We start from the raw sequence: 25,108 nt of genomic DNA, 5'->3' as shown, positions 1-25,108 counted from the left end.
ATCTGTTTGTTCTTAGCATCACCACTCACTATATTTTCAAATCCCAGTGCTGGGATTTGTCAGAAGAGAAATCTTTTGATGGACACAACAGGTATTGTTAAATCTAGTTCTCCTCTTCTCCCCTCCCTTCTTTCACCACAGAAGCTTTGGAGTTTGCATGGGGAGCAGATTCTGGAGGGATAAATGTACAGAGGCTATGGGTCACCAAGGACAGGTGTAAGCATATGACTATCAAGGAGATTATTTTTATTATTTTTTTATTTGCTTTTCTCCCCAGGACTCCATTGAAACTGGGCTCCTTGTGGCCCAATGGACTATCCTGGCAAACAAACTGCAAATAATAATAAAAATAATAATAATAATAATTCTTTTCCAGGACTCCATGCAAGAAGGCCTAGAACACAGATATATTGTATTTTCCTTGGATAGGAATGTTATTGTATACTTTTCCACCCTTACATTAATATCCAAGGTACTTCTGAACATTCAGAAGAAATCCCCCAAGATGCTTGTGGTGACTCCCTTCTGGCCTAGACAACTGTGGTTCTCCCTTCTTTTGTAAATGGCCTGGCAATTGTCACAAGTTCCTCACAGATATGACCTACTCACACAAGAACAGGGGTGTTTGGTAAATCCTGCCATCAATCAACTTCAAATGACTACCTGGATGATCGGGCATTAACTCCTTTTAGGAAACTGTGTACTGAGGATGTGCAACAGGTACTAATAGAGACGAGAAAACCTGCTTCTAGAACATCATACATTAGCAAATGGAAAGGGTTTTCTAGTTGGTGCAGACAACATATCCAGCACAAATTCAAGGTTAGTTGTTGTCTAGTTCTACAATATATGTGTGTGTTACTATCCTATGGCCTTTCTTACTAGTCTGTCAAGGTCATTTATTGGCCATTTCAGCATGCCTGCCTATGGATTGCCCTCTTTCATTGCAGTCTTACGTCACGTTTTTGAAAGGATTGTTGCATAAGAGGTGTCCAAGAAAACCAGTGGGCCTTCTTTGGGATCTTAATTTTGTGTTAGAGAAGCTAACACTTGCTCCATTTGAAACAGCTAATCTGGCCAAATTGAGGATATTAACATGGAAAACAGTTTTACTGATTGTTCTGACCTCTGCAAGAAGGGTATTTGAATGGCACACTCTTAGGGTAAGTCAACTCTATCTCATTGTCAGTTAGTATGGTATTTCTTTGAGAACTAACCCTTATTTTATGCCTAAAGTGGTATCTGAGTTTACTTTAAGCCAAACTATCCATCTCTCCATTTTCTTTTCTGAACCTATAAACAAGGGAGAAAGGGTACCCCATGCCTTGGCTATGTACAGACAACTCCAGTATATCTTGACCAAGCTAAATCTTTTAGATCTTCGGATCAGTTCTTCATTTTTGTGAAGGTAAGATGAAGTGACAATCTGTGTCAAAACAGACTATTTCCAAATGGTTGTTTAAGGTTGATACCCTTTGTTATACAAGGTCATTCCAGGCAGGGTCAAGGCCCACTCTATCAGGACCTTGGCTTCAACTATGGATTTTTAGAAAGGGTTGGATTCCAGAAATATTCTAGAAGCTACTACTTGGTTCCCTGTATATACATTTACAAAGCACTATAAGCTTGATTCCTTTTCTATGTCCAAATCAAGCTTTGCAAAGACCATTCTCCAGGGGCTCCTGGACCCTTCTCCTACCACCTCTTAAATGTAGTTAGTTAAGGTAGTCTACTTATAGAGTTAGGGTCACTCCAGTAGTGATCAATATGATGAATACAGTACAGCTGTGTAAGTAAAACTTTCCGTAACAATAGATGTTCAAATGATTACTGCTGCAGTATTTGTGCCATCCTCTTGTTTTGTCGGTCTGTTATTTTATGCCAGGTTGTGAGCATTTATATTTTTGTTATTGTGTCTAGCTTTGTCCTTTGAGAGCCCTCCTTCCTAGTCTTGGCTGACAGGACAGCCCTGTAGGGCTTTGCACCCAGACATGTCTTTTAGACAGCTCAGCTAAAACTGCCTGATGGTTTGGGTGCATAGAAGGAGCCCTAATGCTTTGGAAGCTGAATGTTGTATCCTTGTCAATGTATAATCTGTATAGCTAACTACAGATAGAATCCTGCTATCCTTCCTTGTTAAGGGCTCTCTCAGTATATTTATTTATTTATTGTCATTTGTTTACTGGAAAAGTCTGACTGGGTCTAGAAGACACATTTTCAGTGGAGGCCAGGAGAAAAGGTCCACATATATAAAATTACAATATATTTCATACTGTAGAAACATTTGCAGTTCACATTCAAAGATACAAAATGATAAGATACATTCAACAGAGACCATTAAACAGCAGGAACAGTAATATATGTGGAGGAAGTGTGAGTTTGTAGCGGAAAATGCAAAAGTACAATATCTTATTTAATACAAAGACAGGAAATGCTGATAGGAAAATACAGTTAATGGTAGAGGAGAAGGAGGAAGATAGGTAAGAGATCAGACAAGAAAAGAACAAGAGCTGAGCCAGGTGTTGGACAGGAATTGCTTTAAAGAAGCTTTGAATGTTTGGAGGTTTGTGTTACACCTAATGGGCTGTGGGATGGATTTCCAGTAATTTGCAGCAGTATGAGAGCACAGGCAAAGACTAGTTGGTTTATTGGGGCTGTTGATGGAAATGCAATGTTTGTTATTATTGTGAAGAGGTCTTTTAGAGTGGTAGCAAGGGAGAATGTTGTTGAGGTCAATACAGAGTGTTTATCGATTATTTTATGTGTTGTAATTGGTTGAAGGTAGTTGAGGTGATGGAGGAGCTCAAGACACTTTAATTTGTGGAGATCAGTGCAGTGCTGAGAAAAGTGTATTGAGCTTGTAGTAAACTTTGCAATTTTATTATAGCATGCTTCAAGTTTAGATTTTAGTATGATTTGGAGGGTTGTAAGGACTGGAGATCCATACAGGAGTGATGGAAGGGTATCTGTAGTTGTGAGGGTGATTTTTGTGGTTGAGTTTAAGAAACGTTTGTGACAGTGGCACATGAGAATTTTCTGATGCTTTTTTTCATGATATTTTGGATGAGAAGATCGATTTAAGACTCTCCGCAGATATCATACCTAGTAGTTTTATATTGGGGACTACTCTATTTGGTGTTATTTAGTGAAAAGATTTTAGTTCTGTTGGCTATTACAGTAGCTTTTTGGGGAGAAAATAAGAAGCTTATTTGGTTTTAGAGCTAAGTAGAAGTTGGGCATTGATGAAGATATGGAAAAAGAGATGACCAAATATGGAACCTTGTAGTACTCTAGTAGTATTAGGGAGGTAACTCTTCCTGCCTGGTCTCTATCACTTATATAGCTATATAACCAGCACAGAGCAACAGTAGAAAGACTGTTGCTAGATAGTTGTTGCAAAAGTTTCTGGTGAGAGCCAATGTCAACATCTTTAGACAGGTCGATGAATAGTGCAGAGACAATTTTGCCATTGTCTTTTGCTCTGTTTACATGTCCATGAAGGACAGAAGGGTGGAGGTTGTACTATGAACAGATTAGAAGCCATGCTGAGTAATGGCTAACATTTGATTGTGCAGGATATGTTGGAGTGGATGCTTTTTCTAGTAGCTTAGTGATGGGGAGCTGTATTGCTGGGGACAGGGAGTTAGCGATTACATTTGAGCTTCTTTCTTTGGGGAGGGGAATTTTATAAGCCGTTTTCCAAATGGATGGACCATGGAATAATGACTTAAGTAGCCTTTCTTCTCTGAGTGGACTAGTAATACATTCCTGTCCTTAATGTCTCTCATTTGAAAAGCCTGCCTCCTAGTACATTACATTCTTGAAAGACAGGGCTGCCATGAGCATAAATACGACACTTGACATATTCCTGTTTGCAAGTTTACATGGCCACCTTTACCTATTTTTCAAACCGACTCTTCTGTCTCTTTTAGATAAATATCTACACACTGCAGTTCAAAGTGCTGACCTCATCAATTTACACATCAAAGGCTTTAACCTTTCTTTCTACAGCCTATAACATTAAACCATTCAGATGCATTATTGTTTGCCGTGTATGAATCTGATATTTAAGAACATCTATGTGGGAGATTGAACAGATACAAGGTACAGGCTAAATATGAGAATATGAATAAACAGACTGTGTACTAAATACCCTGACTATAACCTATAGTTGCAGCATTAATCACTGGTGCTATTAATGTTTGATAACGTGATTAAGAGGTTAGAAGAAAATCTGCCACAAATGTTTTACAACTATAAAAAGTGAGTTTTGAAACTATAGCTTTACATAATTTACAACATGCGACTGGGGCAGAAATAAAACAAATGCCTGCTACAGTTAAATAAAAAATATGAGCCCTTGGAAAATCACTGTAATTAATCTGTCAGCTCATTTTTGATGTTAAATATTAAAAAAAATTAAGTCTGCATTATAACTCTAATTCCAGAAATTCATCTATTCAACTCTGTGTGTGTGTGTGTGTGTGTGTGTGTGTGTGTGTGTGTGTATATATACAAATATATATATATATATATATATATATATATATATATATATATATATATATATATATATATACACACACACAAATATATATATATATATATATATATATATATATATATATATATATATATGTACGTATATATATAAAAAGGATTTTGCAATACTACAATACTAAATAAAATGGTATAAGGCCATAATCCTTACAATAATTAATATTTCATAAATGTCCATTCCAGTGATTTTACATAATATTATGTTTAACACTTCCAGGTGTACTGCATTCATTCAAAACTCAAGGTCAAAAGGTAAGTTTCAGCATCAAAGTTAACAGTGAAGTAATTCAGCTTCCAGTCTGACATTGGCATGAAAGGAGTTATTCAGTATCCTTACATCTTTCAGCCCAAGTACTTTGAACGCAGCTGATAAGAGACCTGAAGGTATCACTGTGTCCTGAGGCAATGATACACTGACATCTGTCACATTAAAAGCCTTCAGTTCCCACAGCACACAAGACATTTATTAAAGCTGGCAGACAGACTTGAACTCCTTTCATATTATTATCAGTGACATTTTTATTTGCATAGTGTTTTCTCTGCAGTTACCCACCCAGAAACAGTCACTGGTACCTTTGCAGATAGTGCTTTCCATGGCTAAGAACTGATCATAAGGCACGTGGAAATAAGAAGACGAGTGGAGTCGACAGAAGATTGCCACGGGGGAAGAAGCAAGAGAAACAGAGAGCAAGAAAGAGTGAAAGAGAGAGAGCGAGAGAGATGACTAAACAACCCAAGCCAGAGGACAAAAGGATTCCAAGCATTTTCAGCACATCTGTGGTAGATTTCTTCAGCAGAACTCTGAAATCCATTGTTGCCTGGTCATTAAAACTCAGATTCATGTGTCTTCTGCAGCCAACAAATATCATTAGGCAATATACAATATTCCCCTTAGTTTTAACAAAAGTAGAAAGCAATACGCATTCCTTAATATTAACTCAGGTGTTGATTGTTTGCAATGTTCATTAACTCTATAATTTTTTCAATTTTTTTGGACCCGATCCTCCCCAGATTAAAAGTTCTATCTCTTATTCACTGTAGGATGAAAAGGGTATATCTGTTTGACTTTTCCAGTGACAAAAATCCACTAACAATGTTGGTAAGGGCAGTTAGTGTTGCAGCTGTAAGTATTTTAGAAACTTTGACTGGGTTTCATAGATAAAGGCGATTAGAAAAGCTCACACTATACAGTTGAGCAGAGCTGCACTGCTCTTCCATTTAGGAATGGACAGCAATATGCAGTCAGTAGCACAGCACATCATGCAATAGTTAAGGAAATAAACGTAACCTGCCCTCTGGTAGGTTTGTCAATAATACTAAAAGTCACGTACTTTGGTCACATTATTTGAAACAGGATTCAAAAGAGAAAACACTGATGCTGGGAAAGTTTGAAGACAAAAGAAAAAGGGGATGCAAAGTCTAAGAAGGAGAAACAGTATTACTGAAGTAATAAATACCAGTTTGCAATGAAGAAGCTATTGACACACAGGCCTGATGTGCCAAAGTCCTTGCAGTCACAAACTTGGACTCATAAAAATGACTAGACAAAAAGTCATGCAGTTTTCCACAAGAGCAATATCTTATAAAGTGCAAGTTTGCATGGCTCTGAATGATGCACTGCTCATTAATGGGCCCTATCTTCCTGTGCACAGCAGGTCCTAGTATGGCACATATGAGCACAAACTCACCTCCCTGCTACACACAGGCACACATATATAAATGCTGACACATGCACACAAATACAGAACGCTGCACACACTGACAGATGCACACACTCACACACATGTACACAAACTGAAAGCATTCATACTGTACCTATCTCAGGTGCTTTCAGACACAGAAAGATGAGTAAAACAAAACCACTCTATAAGTCTCATCTGTGCTGTAGAGAACCATCTTGTCTGGTAAAAAGACCCAAAATGACACATAGGCACACACTCTGCACAGACAATGTTATACACGTATACACACACACACACACACAGACACACACACACATACACACACACACACACACACACACACACACACACACACACACACACACACACACACACACACACACACACACACACACACACACACACACACACATGCAAAGATAAGACATACACATCACACACATAAACATTCAAGAAATATGATGTGCACACATGCACAGAAATACATACAAGCACACATGCACACACACAGACACACATGCATGTACAGACAGACAGACAGACAGATATATAGACACATATGTGACAAAGACACCTACACATATCCAGTACCTGCACACTCTGCATCCACAAGGTCAACATTTATACCAGCCACAGCTTGCACTCACAATTAGCACATATGCACAGAAATAATTAAGCAGCAGAAATATGGAAAAATTATAACGTATTGTTTTAGTGCAGAAGCTGGGCAATTTCTCCTAAACTGATTTCATACTGTTCCATACAAACTGTTCTGACAAGCTTATAAACAAGAGACAAACAGCCAGAAAATGCATTTTGGACAACTACTTGATGTTCAGTTGTTAACAAGATTTGATGGCAACATACCTCTCAACCTCCTATAAAATAAAAATCTGGACATAACCAAAAATAATAGCAGCAAAGGCCCAAAAATAAGGACATGTTTTAATTATTGTTCTTACAAACTTAGAAAGTTTCTAGAATAATAGGATTTGCATTAGCATGCAATTTCTGAAATATATGAAGACTGAAACTCAAATGATTGTTGTTATATAGTGACATCAGTTCTTAATGATTTGGAATGAAGTGACACATTTTATGATAAACAGGCTAAAAGTTACCAGACAAAACAAATGAGACATTCTGGAAAATCTGGACAGTTAAAAGGTGCAGATGGTATACTAGCACCTGTGGAATATTGTCTATTCCTTTGGGGTAGGGGCTAAAACTGAGGGCTAATTTCTGGTCTTTGATGTCCTTCACACCAAAGTCAGGAGCATAGCAGGAAAGAACTGAGGTTACATTGTATGTCCTGCTTCTGTCAGTTGGATATACAATGGCCATACTAATATTACCTCCACATCATCACTGCATGGCAAAATAAATAAAAAGTTTAATTTCATGACTACGATTATGTGAGCAGAGGAAAGGGTCTCCCTATCATTTATAGGATAAAGAGTTAAGGTATGATAACGTTAAATGAAGCAATTATGTATCTCTGAATTAAAATGATGTGAAGTGATAAATATGCTGCTCATAGAGAACAAATATGCAGAAGGTATTCAAAGATGGGGAAGCTGTTTATCTGCTTATGTCAACAATGGTTTGTAACATATGGAGGAAGCTGATTTCCTAGGAATGCAGTCATTTTCTCATCCCTCTCTGAAGCCCAGCAAAATGTATGAAATATACTCCCAAGAAGAAACGTCAAATGGAAAGAGGAAGCTACTGATATTGTTGGCAGGAGTGCCTTTGAGGACACCTGTGCCAGAAAAAGAAGCTGGTTGAAAAGCCTTCTAATGCACTTGCCAATTCTTATGAATGTCATGAACCTTCAGGGATATGAATATTTATAAACACTTTTGATATTTACAATGCAATTGCATTTATACTTTTGGCCAGTAGCATCCTCATGGTTTTTAGACAGAAAGGACAGCACTTGCATATTTAGGTGCATTTGAAAAACTAACCACTTCTGCAGCAATGACAGAAATAGGTTTAATTTTTTTTTAATAATGCTATTTGCAAAAACTGACAATAACTTTGATAGTGAAAATAAAAGAAATATAGAAGACAGTTTACTAGATATTATGGCAATACATTCCTTCGAAGCAACCAGGATGTGGGCAACCTGGGCAGTTTGTCTTAATGCTGTCTGTTGATGATTTGTACATGCAGAGTACATTATAACATACTGAAGTAGCATGGATGAAGGCAAATAATTCAGTTGGATATGAAATATAAAAATAGTAGCCTAAATACAAATGATTTTTCAATGACTGCCTGTATAAAAAGGGAAAGAAAAAGTAATTCAAGATGTACTGTATTACAGGACAATTGCAACTTTTGCATATACACACACACACACACACACACACACACACACACACACACACACACACACACACACACACACACACACACGCATATTTGTGTGTGTATCCATCAATCTACATACACATGATTATGTTATCATTTGTTGAAAAGCCATGTTGTCAACTGATAAATAATGGAGTGTATTACATTAACGTTCATTAGATCAAAACACAGGAACACACTGTAAAATGGACCCTGCAAAGGGTCAAGACCTGTCTGTCAAGACCTGCCCTCCATGCAGAACTTGATCAGTATAATACCATAATGGACTTTAGCATAAATAATACAGGGGGTGTGGGGTGAGTCCATCTAATGGTCATTCAATTGATCCTTTGACTGTATACAATGCACATATGCACACACATACAGGCACACACACACACACACACACACACACACACACACACACACACACACACACACACACACACACACACATATGTATATTTATATTACATACATACTTATATCAGTTTCTTTATCTATACTGTAAAATTCCAAACTTTATATAATATCTCTCAATGGAGAAAGCTGTCTCCAACATTTTGTGTAAAAAAAGAGTGGGGTACAAAGTTGTAAAATGGGGGAGGCATACCAGTTTCAACCAGAATGCAATGTAAAACTCAAGTAATAAATTACAAACACCGAATTGACTTGGTATTTCTAAGAAAGACTTGGTTGTCAGTAAGAGTAAGTTCTTCACATTTGGGTTGAATTTCTTGCTTTCGTGTGTTGTTTGCTTGCCTGAATTTGTTAGAGACCTGGATTATTTTCATCAGAATTTCAATATGCATTTATTTTTTAAAGGAAACAAAATGATTCTAGACATATACCTATAAATGGGAGTGTTAACACCACATCATCCAAGAATTTATCAAAATCTATGTATGTAAACTCAAAAGATTAACTTTTGCAAAGAGTAAATGTTATGATAATATAAAATGTAAAGAAAGATTACAATTACAGAGTATAAGAGCAGATGACAATTTTATTATTAGGACAACACATAAAGGGGATCAGTGCTAGTTATGGATACATCACACTAATAAAATACAGTCCTACAGATGTTAAGTGATGAGAGTAATTATGTACAGATAGAGGCTGAGGGCATGTTTATTGCTAGTTGCATCCATTCAAGGTATGCAACCCTTTTGAAAGAGTTGATATTTAATTACAGGATTACTGAAAACTGTACCAGTATTTGAGGATTTCATGCTATTTAGGCCCAGTTTTCTTATGGACTGCATGATGTTGACTAAAAAAATAAATTCAGAATTACAGCTGATTGCTGCAGGTAGAAAAAATATCTCTAAGCTTGCCTCAGTTATTTTCATAAGGGAATCTTTGCTTTCCCTGACTGCAGGATGTTTGTGAGATACACCTGATTTATTATAAAAGCTAGAAGAAGTTTACATTATTGATTTCAATGTATTAATCACATTAAATTCAATGGTGTTTTATAGCATTGAATAGGAGTAAGGATTTGAAGTTCTGCATTGATCATTGTGTACTTATTCAAATTATTCCAAATACTTTATGAAATAAATGCAGATCATTTAAAAACATTATTATCCTTTTCAATGAATGGGGGCACCATTTTATTGCACAACAAAAATATCACAGCACTTTGATATAAGTAAAATAAAAAAAATAAATAAAAGGTAACAAAAGCAAAAAAAAATATCAATAGATGGTTCATACATGCTATAGAAATAAATGCACTACTAGATATATTTCCTAATCAGATAGACCATATTATTAAACAGAACTAAGATATTCTTTTTTCAACATAGAACTGGGGTATTCTTTTCAAAACTATACTGGGAATTCCTACGAATGTGGCTCTACTTTGAAAGGAAAAGAAGTCTCTCTCTCTCTCTCTCTCTCTCTATATATATATATATATATATATATATATATATATGGGTCTACTTCGATACATAGAAATTACAGTTCACTGAACTGCAATTTCTTGAATCCATTTTCTCAAAAGTACATTTATCTGAAAATGCACTTTCATGAAAATTGGTTCAGCAAAGAGAGGTAACTGGTTCCGGGATCCTGTGGTGGTGCAGGTATGGCGTTTCCTCAGTGGCGTATGGGAGGGGAACTTATTATTGTAGATCACAGTACAGTGAGGATAAGGGAATATTCCCTTTTCCCCACTGTAGGGTGATCTCGGAGTTAGTATATATAAGTAGCGGGGGTGTGGGGGGGAGCAGCAGTTAACAAGCTACTTCCTGAGTTACAGGTTTTCATTCTGTAAACCTTAATTTGCATCATTTGTATACTATGTGCTTTAAACAAGTCACTAAACCAGGCCGTGCTTTGGAGCAATTGGGAATTTGGGCTTGGTTCTTTAATGGTCTCATGGACTGCATGCCTACTAAATGTCTACAGTTTTGCATATAAAGATTGTTTTAGAGTTCAAGTATTTCAGAAAGTCATAGCTGATGCTAGTGGAGGAGAATATTCTACAAAAACTATTGCTTTGTGAATCCAATGTCTGCGTTTTGTATGAATGAAGCAACATTTTTTAAAACTTTTTTTTTTTGAAGAAAGCAGTATCCTCTAATGAGTAAAGCATCTGTTTTTCTTAAAAGTTATTACATATTTATATTCATTGTAATCACCATTAATGAAACTTCAGTATAATTGAACTTGATAGTAAAATGAAATGTTGAAGTGTTATCCGATGGAGAAAAATTGATCTCTTTCGATCCTTTATTTATTTACATATGTATTTGAATTTTAACCAAGATAAAACACTGATCTCAGCTAATTAATTGTAGTCTTGCATGCAAGTTTTCCAAGAGTTACTCAGTCGCCATTTCCTGGTCACAGGGTGATGAAAGCACAGATACCATTGGAGATGGTTTCAACTGTTGTAATGTTCCGTATCATTGCTGGTATTATTAATGGGAGGCTGCTCTAGTGAGATACCTTTGTCCATAGCTGCTCTAGTGCTACTGACAGAAAGTGACAGAAAGGGGTTTATCTTTTTCTAAAGCTAGCTTGCAATGTATACATGTCTTTTGCATGAAGTGTTGAAAACTGCTGTTTCTCTTGATATTATGTGACAAATGGAAATTTGCAACTGAAGTTATAAGGTTAGGGAGCTGTTTTGAACTTGCTGTGGTATATGTATATATGGGTCTACTGTAAAAGACTTAAAATCCACTTGTTCGAAAACGAACAGTGGAGCCTCGGTTACGAAAGTGCACTTAAGCGAAAGTGCACTTCCGTGAAGTACGGTTCAATGAACCATTAAGGAACACAGGTGCCGAAGCACACTACAGTGAGGAAAGGGAATTTACATGTTTCCCCACTGTTGTGCAATCTCAGAGTTGGTATATTTAAGTGGGGGGGGGTGTTTGGAGCACAGCCCCCCCACATGGAGGGTGCAGTGTTTCTCTTTTCTTTATCGGTTCGTTGAACCGATGTTCGCAGAAGTGCACTTTCACTAAAGTGCACTTTTGCGTAACTGTGGGTGTTCTGTGTATTTTTGAAAAAGTGTGTTTTCAATTATATACAGTAGACCCATATACATATATATATATATATATATATATATATATATATATATATATATATATATATATATATATATATATATATATATATATATATATATATATATATATATACTATAAAGACCACACCATACCACCACACCAGCATTTTCCTCAAAAACAAAAGCAAGAAAAAAAGAAATAACATACACATCCTTTCTAATAAACCATAAACAACAATCAAGCTTTTAAATAAAATAGTCAACCAAATCACATTAGATATAATGTGAAGTCAGCAACATTCTACATGCTTGATACTAGCCCCTGCTAATAGCTGAACAGCATTCTTATTGACTGCATACTGTGATGGGTAATCTCCTATAAAAGAATGGTTTTGGATAAGCTTGAGTGGGAAAATGTTGTGTCCCCCCTTTCTTCTACTGCAGTGTGACCATGAAGATGTAAAATGTAATTTAATGGGTATACGGGTCACATTCCCCTCCTACAGAAACAGTTTTTTCTGTTTATTTTAATATTTTGAGTAATGCTGGGTTGGATGAACTGTGTTTAGTTCTTCATCAGGGTCACTTGTTGTTATGCAGATCCAACCAGCCTCCTGTGTAGCCTCAGGCAGCTCCTCATAGGAAATGTTTGTGTGGAAAACTCGGGCAGAAATGTAACTAGGGGAAAACTTGATCAAGGCTACACATGTTCTCCATGACAAAATCAGGGTCATGCACTCATGTTATTTTCAGTTATTTGATGTAATACCATTACTGATGGAAAATTACAAAACACATTAGCTTAATTTTAAATGAAGGGTTTTAGTGCATTGTCATTTAATCAGTTTGACTTGCTCCTTTGGTTCCCATGCGTGGTACTGTAGTATTATTATTGCTTCTCTTGTACTTTAGTTTTTATTTTGGCCAATATGAAATGATTTTCAACAATTTCTCAGGAGTATCTTTATTTATATTTCTTTTTTTTTAAATCAAATGGTGTAGAACTGTAGTATCTGTAGCCTTTCAGGAAGTCAGAAAGCTTGCATTTTGGATGACGATTATTTGGCCAATGCAGATTATACTTTGATTATCTCTTTGTCCTTTTGTTATTTCCAAGGCCTCATAAGCTAATGGGCTGCCAACCGCTATGGTACTGTTCAAAAGGAACCTGGACGACTGGATGGGGCAGAGTAAATTCTTACTGGGGAAAGTGCCCACAACCCTCCTGGACAGTCATTAATAAATACGATCCTGGGAATTTGCTAGAGTATCTATGGTTTTGCATTGGGATGAAATGGCTAGGTTTTTAATGACCTCTGGGCCAATAGCCTAGTAACCTCTTATGATCTTATTATTATACTGCACATTTTCTATAATGGATGGGGAACTCTGCTATCTCTGCAAGTCAGATCAATGAAATCAACTCCTTCATCACTAGAGGGCAGAGTACACTCATTAGGCAGCAGACGATTATACCACCTAAGCATGATTGTCTGTACCATTGAACCTGTAATCACCACAACTGGGAGCACATACCTGTCTATTGTCTAGGTACATTGGAACACACAACAAATAAAGGCAAATCAAAGGAAAAAAGATGAACTTCCTAATTCCCTTCGACTAGAGTTTTATTTTCTATATAACATTTCTTACAGATTTGAGCTTCAAATGCACTTCAATTGATTTTTTTGAAAACTCTTTATCATCAATATTTTATGATAGTTCATTACACATCTTGCTGAAGTTATCATCAAAATACTGATATGACCATAACATTCATAGAGACACTTCTGACACAGCAGCTGTACACCATAAATAAAAACACATCTTTCAAATATTCTACTAGCAAAATAAATTGGCTTCACTCATAAAGACAAGAGTTTTTATGCATTGACAGAACAGTGTGTGTGCAGTTCTTAATGTACTAATGATTGTATTCTAATAAATCATTATACCTTTTATTCTCTATCAGCTACCTACTTGTGTTTCTTTCTGAATTTGCTCATATGTATATAAATTTGTATTTTCAAAAACCACTATTCGAAACATGGTAAGAATGAGAAATTAAGTTAGTGTGTGTGTGTGTGTGTGTGTGTGTGTGTGTGTGTGTGTGTGTGTGTGTGTGTGTGTGTGTGTGTGTGTGTGTGTGTGTGTGTGTGTGTGTGTGTGTGTGTGGGTGTGTGTGAGTGTGTGTGTGTGTGTGTGTGTGTGTGTGTGTGTGTGTGTGTGTGTGTGTGTGTGTGTGTGTGTGTGTGTGTGGGTGGGGGTGTCTGTGTGAGTGTGTGCTCAAGATCTTTACATTTCATATGCAGCAGTAAGAAAGACATCTGCCTGCCAAATTTGGCTTGTTTTCTTACTGTGACCACAGAATCCTTTTGCATTATACACCCAGTTATTCCACCTGTACTGCCATGCATGGCCTTTAGTTAGTAGATTGCGGGAGCTGTGGAGATGATAGCAGTTATCCTCTGGGGTTACACTACATTGTGTATGTGCATAACTCTTCACTCCTCTTTTTGAGCAGAAGCCTTGGGTACAGCACATGAGCACTTTTTGGCAAGTTTCTGATCCCCATAATCCTGTACATTTTCTGGTGCCAGTACTAGCCATTGCCACATGGTTTTCCTGAGATAGGACTCTGCTGCATCCTTCCTTCTGGGATGAACAGGCAGATAGCCATAGACTCTCACAGACCAAGAGTGCTTTCCTACTACCAGTGCTTGTTAACTGAAGTCCAGCTGGTCCAGGCACATTCTGGCCAAGACTCTGTGCCACATACCCAGCACACAGCCTGATGTTGTTTTGTCAGACCTCATCATTGATCATTCCTCTACCCACTTCAGTTCCACTTTGAATTACTTAATTTCTGAATTATCTGTGTAATTTTCCTAATGATATGTGCCTTCGGAAATGATAGGCAACTTTATTAGTTGTGCCATAGAAACACTTGTAGGAACAATGACTTTCTGCAAGTGTGTGGGTGATGGGTTCTAGCTAACTTCTCTAGTCTAGCTAAACCATTACAACAAAATGTTTTCATTTTGAAAGTACAGTCCTGAGACACAAAGAAGGCTAGTTAATTGCTGCTGTGGCAAATAACCAAAGAGTAATCTCAGAGTAGGCATATAAAAGAGTCCGTCAGTTATCTCAATTCCATTTACATAATTTATTGTCTGCATCATATTACAAGATACTTGCTCATCTGCAGAGGAACAAAAGTGTGATGTTTGTGATTCTTAAGTAATTTAGTATCTTGCAGTTTCAGTTAAACATCCTGAAATATTTGTTTGGTGCCCTTCACTCATAGTCTACCTGAAAATTAGCTTGCATTTGAAGACTCCCTTATTTGGATGTACTTTCTTCTTTGTATTAAATTTCACAATGCTGATAAGAATTCAAAAATGCATTACATCATAGGCTGATATGTGGTTCAAGTCCCACGTAATAAAATTGTAGTCTATAAAATACTTGCTGACCAGGTGCATGCCTGTTCATCCCGCTCACTCTAAAATGTTGTACAAGTTAGCTATAGTAATGAAACCCATATTGGTTTATGCAAGCAGTTCTACATACCAGAGCATTGCTCTTATGCTGTGGTAACAAGATTAAGAGGCTTACTTTTCACTAAAATGATATAGATGTCTAATTGTTTATGATCTGCTAATGGCCTGTAGTCTGCAATATTATTCACAACTTTTAGAAGGATGCCCTAAAAATGAGGCTTACTTTTGAAGATGAAGTTTGTCAGGACAAACCATTATAACTGTATCTTTATTTAGATTCCTATAAGAGATCCCTGTGGCACAAGATGACAGGCACATTTGCAGTTGTTCCTTACCTACCCAGCATGCTAATATAAAAGTGTATATAAAACAAACAAAATTGTCTGTGTCTATTACAAAGACACAATATAATGGACAGTGAATATATGAAATTACATGTGTTTGATGTGTTTATTACCTTCTAATGGTATATCATTTCCAGTTATAGTTCATTTTACTTAAATGGACATCATCATTACAGTCACTAGGATTTCTTACCAGAACCTGCTGATCCTTAAACAGTGTCCTCCTTTGGAAACGTCCAGACAGCTTGAGAGGGAGAAAAAAGAAAGAAACAATTTAACATGATGACTAGGATAGAATTGTAAGACATTACATTTCATATGAAAATCACACTGGACACATGGTTGTAAATTGTCGTTCTGTAATTTAGAATGAAAAGGCCAGAAGGTGGAAACATTTCAGGTACTCACCAATTTCTATAACTAGAAATTTTGGCTCAGATTATAATTCACAATCTTTGGAAAAATATAATGAGCATTGCAACTTTTGTTAGAAGACAGGAAAAAGCTCCTTTCATGAAAGAATATTACATTTTCTTAAGTATGCATTTTACAGACCTTAAGCCATGCACTTAACAATAAATGCAGAAGAAGTAGTACTTTTCCTGTTTGTTAGCAAGTATCTTAAGAAGGTCAATAACTTTTTATGGTTTCTTATTACAGATAACGTAATTAGCATTCTAAAATTCCATATATCATTGTAATAGCTTAATGACGTAATCCTCTGCTGGTAATACAATCTACTGGTGACTGTGCAGTAAATGTCTCTGCTCGTATATGTGTGGGCATGTTTGTATATGTGTGGGGCATGTGTGTGTGTGTGTGTGTGTGTGTGTGTGTGTGTGTGTGTGTGTGTGTGTGTGTGTGTGTGTGTGTTTGTGTGTGTGCATGCACATGTGTATGTAGGTGTATGAGTGTGTCCCTTCTTGCTTGACCTTGTGAGTACTTGCAAGTATTAAAAAATAAGTCAGAGATATTTGATAAAAATTATGTTTTTCTAGGCAAACATGATAGATCTAAAATTATGTATAAAGTTAAATAAAGCATTATCATAAATTGTTGTTTCTAGCCATTAAATCTGTTGTCATCTTTTTGGAATTTGCTACTGAATGTTATGTGGAGGGATAATTTTAAAGAACACACATGCCATTAGGGTGCCAAGTAACAGCATGAAGATGAATTATGGGAACGGTTATGTTAACCATTAAATTTATTCAATTAAGGTCCTAAAATTTAACTTTTTTTATTTGACATAAATTCTTATGATTACATAGAAGAAGACATTTTATAAAAGTACATTGGGTAACATAATCAGTGACTAGGCTAGAAACTATATTATGGACTATACTACATGTTTAAGAGGATGCAAATACGTCCTTGGCTTTAGTAATGTCATTGCCAGCACACTGTCATTTCTAGTACATAGCAAACATCTGGAACTATTATGTTCAGTCACTTGTTCTCCTTCCTTCACAAAGTCAGTATTTTGTTTAAAAAAAAAACAGTCATCAGGAAGTACGACTTTTTATAATGCACATCATGTGCAAATTTCGTTCATCTTTGCTCCTTCTAAACATTCCTCTGTGCAGACTCCTTGCTGGCACATCTACAACTCTAACATAAGGAGAAAACATAAATAAATAAATATGCCATTTCCTGATACAGAACTCTTCACTAAGCAGTTGTAGGTGATATCCATTCTTTCCCTGATCTGCAGTCCTCAAGATCCAGGGGAAGTTATCCACTTCACTACAACACATCTACACTTCTTTTCTGAATATAGAATTTCATTTTGTTTAGCTTCTACTGTCGACATCAAAGAAAAATAAATACAGCATAAAAATGCTCTGCATTTAGCATGCTTTTTGTCACCACTAATGTGCAAAAAAAAACCTTGCGTGACTAAAGAAAATGTGATTCCCACCAGCTACTTAGTTTAGAGGGTCATTTTTACTCCATGTACCGAACCCCCACACATTCACTGCATATTTAGTAACTAAGAAGTACGCAAAGTGTAACTGCTTTACATTCGGCGGGCAAAGCTAAACCAAAACAGCAACATCATTAGCATATTAGTAGAATTACACAAAGAAGAAAACTTTAGAATGGGGAAGTTTTACCTCTCAGTGGAGAGCCCTGCATTCTAAGTGGGATGAAAAGCTCAGTATCAAACAAAATGATTTGGTAGCTGTACTGGAACACATGTGCTGACTACCAAAATGTCACAATTTAATAGCTATTGTTTTTGACATGTCTTTTACACCTTCCTAGCTGCAACATGTTGTATCAGGTACAAAGGTGCTTCTACATGGCTGACAGCATCAAAGCACATTCATATGTAAATCAGCAAAGACTGAAACAGACCAGTATGCTAAGGAATACAGTTTCAAATGATGTGCCACTGAAAAAAATGACATAGCATATACAGATAACTGTGTTGATTTAAATGTAATATAAAGTCATCATTCTTTAAAAGATGTCAATTTTCCAATAATGGCCACATTTGGTTAATGAGATAGTGTTGATTATGTAGCATTGTTAATTAGATATACTTAGAGGCATAGAAACACTGTAGTAGTCATCTAGGTGGTAGTTGGTCTGATATTTAGTATTATGTGTATCTGTTTCCACCCTCCTGTAAATATTTTTATAAATTCATAGGATTATAGGTAAACAATAGACTATGCCTGCAGATCATTAGAAGCCTTGCCAAGAACCAGAGGTCATTTTGATATTTAGTGTTATGTGCTTCTCTTTCCAGCCTCCTATTAATAGATTTATAAATTCATAAAATCTGACATAAATTCATAGGATTATAGGTAAACACTAGACTATGTCTGCAGATTATTATAAATTTAGCCAATGTCAGAATCAAGCTGCACCTTGAGGTTATTACCTTAACCATTATGCCAACCCCCTCCCATCAATGCATGTGTTGTATGCAGTTGTACATACATGTCAATCATGGACTCGATAATAACAGCATTTGAAAAAAAATACATAACTGCAAGTATAGCAACATTTCAACAAGTCCATTTACCATAACCACATAAAAGTACGTATACATGCAGTGTTATCTTGTGCAGAAAATCACCTGACAACAACTTACAGGATGCTAGATTAGAACCTACAACAACCTCTGTCTACATGTACGTTCAGAACCATACCAGCCTAACTACAAATGAGGGTCTATCTTCAGGCCGAAACTGCAGGTATTATGCAGAGATGTAGCAAATGGAAGAATCTACATTGGAGTATGTATGTATGTTATGTATGTTGTTGTTGTCTTTCGGCTTTTCCCGATTAGGGTTCACCACTGCGGAACTCTGGTCCGCAAATGATTGGCAGTAGATTTTCACGAACGCCGAGGTACCAACTCGATGTTCAACCTTCAACAAAGGCACGCCCATTTACACATGTGTTTCGAACGCCGACCCAACCGCGGGGTGGACATGAAGACTCCACACAGAAGGCACTCCCCATACTCCAGCCGAGAATCAAACGGGAGAACCTCTTGCTGTGAGGCAACAATACTACCGCTGCACCACCGTTGAATTATATATGTATGTTATGTATGTATGTATTTATTTATTATTCTGTGCATCTGTTTATTTGTCATTTGTTAACCAGGTTAGTGAATTGGTCTTCTGACCATTTTCAATCATAGCCTGTGCTCACTGAGCAGAGAGAACACAACAATCAATACAGTCAGATCACAGGAATAAAGGCGACAATGTTCTTGCAGAGTAGATTGCAATATTTTAATCACAGATGTAGACACAGAAAATAATAATTCCATTTTTAACATTATCTATTTCTTCTGATTATTTACATTATTTACATGATTTGACAGTCCTACACTAATATTTGGTACTAAGTATTTAAGATGAGGGTAGTGGGGTGCGACTATCTATTATTACCTAGTGTTGTGAAGTAGGTACAAGTGGCTTTGGCATGAAAGGGTTTCCTAAGTATAGTTTTCAGTGTTGATTGTCTGTTGGTTTCTTATGTCATTCAATAGTTTTCTACATACAATATGATCAGATTTGGAAAAGGCTCTTTCTCAGAGGTTAACAGTCTGCAAGCATTTAATACTTTTCATGCAATTTGTACTTCTGCTTATGTTACTTCAGCATAGGATGTCACAGCTGAAATGTGCCTTGTTTGAAACATTATATGGACAAGATGTCAGTAATGGGAATCTGTTTACTTTTTAATTTGGTTTTGTACTACCTTCTGTCAAATTTAGCAGCTGCTCTTGCATATTCTTCTAAACTTCCATTTCTGATGCTACAGACAGATCATCACATCCTAGACATTACACCTTTTCACCACTCTCTCAAGGTAATATGTAATAATATCTCCTTTATTTTTTTCAGAAATCCTCCTTTTCATGTTGTTCTTAAACATCTCTTCCCCTTAGATATTTCACTTATAGTACAGCAACTCACCTCTATGTCCTCATTTAACATCTCAAATGTTGAAATGATATTCTTTATATGCAACTATGGCACAATGTCTGTAGTTTTAGACTTTTCCTATATACTCACAGTAGTGTGGGTGTTATTGTCTACACTTACACTAACATCTTAATCACCTTTGAATACATGTAAAGCATCTATAAGGCTAAATACAAAAACTGTATCATCTACTCATGACTTGAGTAAGCACCATACAGTACACTCTAACATTCTGCTGGGTCTGTATCTCCACTTTTTGTACTAAACTAATCATTCTATTTATGGTGAGCTTTCCTAATCATTTCATCCCTAATAAGCACAAGCATTTCATTTTTTGTCCGAGACTTTCAAAAAACTAAAGGGTACCGTGCCATGTTTCTTTGTACTAACGCAAGCTGACACTTCTTTTCCCACCTACACATATGCACTGAAATTCCATAGTAATTCTCCTTCTCTTGCAGTTGTGCACCATATGACTTGATACCATTTGTGAAGACACTGGTGATACTTGAGATCTCCATGCCTATGCCCAAGCTAAGACCCCATACAGGAATAGTGTAATGCCATGTAATGAGGCTTGTCAACTGCCATTAGAATGGGATTCAACGTTTCTCCCTCATATTCTCTGCTTCTGTCTTTCTCACTTTCTCTCTGCTCCTTGTCCTGAATAAAATTTGCCTTGTCTCTTCAACCTCCAAAATAAAAGCATCAGTGAAGATCTTGTACATTGCAGTGACTTTATAATTTTGATCAAGCTACTTTATGACCCATTCATGTTAGCTAACAGCAAGAAGGTAGACGAACTCCTTGCAATAGCCACAATGTTGTTAAACTCAACATGTCATATGTCTTTCCTTCCTTCCTTCCTTCTTTCTTTCTTTTTTAACCTAGACAGTTTCCAGTTATTTTAGGATGTTCACTAACAGTCAGAGGGTAAAAGGGCCGCAGTGGTGCAGTGGTTAGCATTGTTGCCTCACAGCAAGAGGTTCTTCAGTTCGATTCAAGGCTGGAGTTCCTTCTGTGCAGAGTCTGCATGTCCTCCTGTGACTGAGTGAGCCTTAAACACATGCAGGTAGGTGCGTGTGGGTATACCTTCCGTGAAGGTTGAGCATCGGGCTGGCGACTCGGCACCATAAAAATCCACTGCCAATCAATCTGCGGACCAGTGATCTGCTGTGATGACCCCTAACTGAGAAAAAACAAAAGATATTGCTTACTAACAGTTGTAGAGGCAGATAAGGAAATTGCATCTTATTCAGAGATAACCAATAAATGTGCATGAAGTAGGAACTGAACCATGCTTACTTGTTTGCATTGTTTCCATACTAACTTTTAAAATACAGTGCATCTGATTTGCATAGGCATTTACAATAGCAATACAAGAACATGAGTTTATGTCCTTTGGTGATTGTAATGGTTGCTGAATTTTCAGACACTCTAAAATTTGCAGAAAAAAAGTAATGTTTCAGATGGGCTGTCACAATAATACTTTTGCATTCCACCTTATACATTCTCAAAATAATCCATGCCAGAAACTTTTAAGTGCAAAATTCAGTCCATACTGCTGCGCAAAGGTTTTAATTAAGCATGTTATCTGTCATGCCAGCAGTATGCGTCTGGCAGCAGAGGTTATGTAAGTATCATTTCCTTGATGTATTTATATCTGTAAATGCAAAGGCTTGCATTGCAGGAGGCACACTGTCTAACCTTCAAAGATATTTTGCATTTTCTGTAAAATAAATATATCATCCAACCTCTTTCTGCACAAACAGATTTGGCTTATTGCCTTATACATTGATTTACAAAGTGTAGCTCATCCAAAAGATACCCACCAGAGATATTAGCAGGCAGGTGGTTGGATGCATAAAATTCTTCTGCAATAGTATAGCTTCCTTTCAACCAGTGGGGTGCAATTTATTTTTCTTGGAAAGCAAGGCTTTCTCTTGAGCCAAAAATGCTTATCGTATGAGTAAATTGTAATCAAGGTTCCACAGTTAATGTATTGCTTATAGACTATACTTTTAGTCTAGCTTTCAGCAAATGTAAAAAATGATTAGGCCCTGTAGAGCCCTTTACAATAATTCCACTGCACAATCCAAAAAATGTATTGCAGCATTTCCTATCAATATTTTATATTTTCACATTTCTCTGAAGAACTGAAGATATTTAATCCATGTTAATTGTCCTTTCGAGTGTCCCTAATCATTATGCTGCTGTTAACCCATGTTTAAATGCTTTTTAGTGCATTTTATATTGCAGCCTAGGATTGAGTGCTGAAAAGAAAGCGGTAATATATGAATGTATCTTCTTTGTTATCCCTTGTCACAGTGGGCTTCGCAAAGTTCCAAACGTCAGCTTTAAAAAGCTTTTCAAATGAATGACTCCATTAAGGTACTCTGAAAAAAATAATCTGCAGCAAAGAGCTTTGAAGGGGATGGGAGTGGTCTTCTCTTGGGCATAATTGTATTGTAGTACCCCCAAGTCAGACTGCACAGAAGTGGGTGTGGTCTGTGTGAATGACATGCCAACTGGCTGTGATGCCATATGCAAATGATGCAGGGCTGACTGCCATTCAGATCTTACAATAACGTCTTGCATACTTTTGTTGATTTACGCATATGGAAATCACCCCTGTACATGTGATTTATAAATGTTCCTGAGACTGAGAGGTTCCAGAGCTAAATTAATTAAATGATGCAAGTATTAAATGTAAGTTCTAAGACATTTCCCTTTGACTTAGGGCAATGAATATTTTTAAGAGAACGTAGAGTGAAGGTGCACTTTTAAAATCATATTGGTTTCCCCAGGATGTTTCCTGCTAAAGTAGCATTTAACACTTTATAGATGAAAAGCATGCATCCTGCCCTTTGAAATGTAGGTTAGTCTTAGCACTTGGCACACAAGGGAAAACCTTAACCTTAACCCTACTGAAGGATTGTGTTAGATATTAGAAAATACGCACTTCATATCCCAGTCCATTTTTTAGTATTTTATTAAACACAGATCATCATAAGAATGCTTGGCCAGTGGTTCATTTATGCTCATATTTTGTTAAGGAGTTTTCACGCATCTTCAGGAAAGTGACAACAATTGTATATTTATTTCTGTAGTGACCAGACCAATAGGAAAGAATCCTTGTAACTCACTATAGACACTGTTTACAAAGTCCTTTTATTTTTCAGTATATAAAAGTATTAAAATTATACAAAGTCTTCCCACAACTAAGTCTTAAACAATAATTGTTTTTGTCTCGTATCCAATCAAGACTTCATCAGATAAAGTTTAATCTGTTCCAACAGTTAAAATACCCACTCACAGAACATGTGTTTCTATAAATCACCAATAAGAAGTCTTCATTATACACACACCTCCAATCTTATAAAAACAGTACTTGAATCAAATTAATTGTTAAAAGAAAAAAAATATATATATATATATATATATATATATATATATATATATATATATATATATATATATATATATATATATATATATATCTATATATCTATATATATATATATATATATATATATATATATATATATATATATATATATATATATATATATATATATATATAAAATATATATATATATATATATATATATATATATTTCCAAATGTTTAAAATATAAAATCTGACTTTTATTATTACGCAAATAAGTAATACCATCACCTTTTTAAAGCTTGTATTCTTAAAATACTAGTGATCAAGGCATGTTCATTTAGTCCCCGGTAATTGGTCGATTTTAATACAAGCTGTCAATAAAGTTCTATCTTCTCAAGAAAGACTGCTCGAGGTCCACCCCTTTCATTTCTTTGTAGCTGCTCAAGTATAATGGATTTAAACCAATGCTTCTCATTGGTCTACTTTATGCGCTTGAAACACGAAAAACCCAAATCCAAATAGTGCAACACTTAAAGAGTGAACTGTGAATACGTTGAACGTACTAAATCACGAAATTTAAAACCTCGAACCGTCATAGTTGGCCAACCCACCACCCGCAACACACTACCTACCCAAACACAATAAAAAAAATACATGCATACACTAACCAAAACCCTACTTACAACCCTAAATTAAAGCACCAAAACCCTACTGTTAACCCTACACTAAACCACACATACACAACTATCTATGCACTATCCTTAACTGCTTCCTAACCCTAAGGTCCGTAACTACCGCACACTTCCCCTATGGAGCTATACCCAAACAAACTAAATATTCCACACACATACACTTAACAAAACCCTACACCAAATCTTACATACATTACCTACATAAAACCTTACATACACTACCTACCTATGCACTTACCTTAACCCCTCCCTAACCCTAAGGTCGGTAACTATCGCACACTTACCTTACAGAGCTATACCACAGACAGGCCAACTATGTGAATTCGATATTTTCACTTTTGCAGTTTCGTTCATTCAACGTATTCCCTGTTCACTCTTTACATGTCGCGCTATTTGGATTCAGGTTTTTCAGCTTTCAAACCCATAAAGTAGACCCCCTCTCACTGGCCATAATATTTTTTGATAGCGCACTGGTAAACTTTCTTTTCTTAATTTCATAACAATGCTCATACATATGTTCTTTTAAAGTACATTCTGTTTTTCCCACATAGTATGCCTCTCGGAGTTGACATAATGCTGCATAAACCAC

The 25,108-nt window shown here is 36.3% G+C and overlaps 1 protein-coding gene across 1 annotated transcript in view; it reads right to left on the bottom strand.

The window, feature by feature from the left end:
• The window catches only part of PTPRD (protein tyrosine phosphatase receptor type D), a 6,523,893-nt gene that overhangs the window by 2,988,258 nt on the left and 3,510,527 nt on the right, over positions 1 to 25,108 (bottom strand). The window contains exon 10 of the mRNA XM_044061085.1: positions 16,173 to 16,223. The gene's annotated coding sequence lies outside the window, so the exon portion shown is untranslated. The remainder of the gene's footprint in view (positions 1 to 16,172; positions 16,224 to 25,108) is intronic.

Source organism: Protopterus annectens, chromosome 2.part0 (assembly GCF_019279795.1).
Source record: "Protopterus annectens isolate FY-2018-M chromosome 2.part0, PAN1.0, whole genome shotgun sequence".
Taxonomy (NCBI): Eukaryota; Metazoa; Chordata; order Ceratodontiformes; family Protopteridae; genus Protopterus; species Protopterus annectens.
Note: the sequence above shows the minus strand (reverse complement) of the source record. Positions and strands in the feature narration are given on the sequence as shown.